Below are 1,651 nucleotides of genomic sequence, written 5' to 3' on the forward strand. Positions count from 1 at the left end.
CGCGCAGGTCTCTACCCTGGAATTCATGAAAAGCGGCTTTCTATCCGTTTGGGGTCATGTCTGGGGACAGCTTCCTCTCGCCCTCAGAGAATGTGGGCTCTCAGAGGCCGATGGCCTGGACAGAGACCTCGGATCCATTTTATCTTGTGCTGTGTAGGCACGGTTTCTTCCGCAGCTTTCCTCTTGCTCTTTTCACCAACTTTTCTTGTCTTTTCTGGATTTCTCTGTCTTCATTAAAGTTTTGTTTTTCCAGTCTCAGGACAGGCACGGGGTTGGTGGCCATTACGCTTCAGCAATTCCATTTGAGTTTTCTCTTTTCCTTCTCTCTCTCAAAAAAAAAAAAAAAAAAAAAAAAAAAAGCATGAGACAACACTGAAGCCAATGTTAGAAAGATATTACAGAACAAGAGAAAACTGGATGGAATGACTCATGTGGACAAGGTGGATCCTGAGCAAATTGAACCAGGTCCCACCAGGACTTAACCTGGGACCACTGGATTTGGAGTCCTGGTATTAACCATGGCAGTATTGAACCGTCACTCGCCCTGTAGGGATGAGATTTATCACCTTTGTTCTTCCCTGGGGCCTGCATTTTCAGCCAGCCTCTCAAGCCTCTCACTCCACTACATGAATTCTCCAGAGACACAGGAGGCTGCCCACCAGGTGCCTGCACCCAGTGTCCTTCACACGAGAATCAGATGGGAAAACGTTTTTATGCTTCAAAGCCAGGATTTGTCTCCCCTTCCCCTGCCACAAAGGCTTTTCTTCTTTTCCTCTCAAGGGGCTTATGTGGTGCCTGGGTCTCCATTCTTCATGAAAACCAGCCAGGAAGTGCGAGGAGGAGTCTGCCATGTGATAAGCAGTGGGTTACCTAACTTAGTGCTCACCTCAATTAAATACGATGAGACTATCTTTGTTTTACAGATGAGGAAACTGAGGCACATATCCGAGATCCTTCACCTGCCTGTGCTAAATTTCAGTCCATGTTTATCAGGATGATACCTCATTTCTAAAAGGTAAAGGATCTGACACTTTTGGAGGAAAGGAAAAGGAAGAATTTTAGAGACATTATTTCAGGAGAAGCTGGTACTTACAGGAAACAGATAAGTTTTTGAACGACAAGTATGGAAAAGAATTCTTATGCCATGAGACATTTATCATAAAGAGAGTGGAGAGGAGATGGGCAGATTCTGGCATGGAGGGTTGGCGGGAAGAGGGGATCTGCAGTTTCCCAGACCCGGAATTGAAGCAGGTCCCCGCGTTCCCATCCCACCAGGCAAGATGCCCAGTGAGAACCTGCAACGGGACCTGCGAACATTTCTCCGCCACTGCCTCACACGGCGCTCTCCCCGCGATCCTGGGGACCTGAAGGTTATGAAACAACAAATCAGTCTTAGCTGCTTCATTAAGAGCTCAGGGTGACTTTTCCCAAGAGAAATTTAGGAAAGAGATTGGGCGATTTCCTCAGCGTTGTGATGGTGGGCAGATCTTTCCCCAAGCAGTCAGATGCTGTGGACAAACGCAGGCGAGTAGCCCTGGCCCCTGATTGCGTTTTCACAGCTCTCTGAGGGCCGCTTTCCCAGGCTGACCGGCCTTGTCGAGGTTACGCGCGCGCGCGCACCCCCCCACCCCCCACCCCCCAGCACCACCAC

The sequence above is a fragment of the Galeopterus variegatus genome, unplaced genomic scaffold (assembly GCF_000696425.1).
Source record: "Galeopterus variegatus unplaced genomic scaffold, G_variegatus-3.0.2 Scaffold2491, whole genome shotgun sequence".
In the NCBI taxonomy this organism is placed as follows: Eukaryota; Metazoa; Chordata; class Mammalia; order Dermoptera; family Cynocephalidae; genus Galeopterus; species Galeopterus variegatus.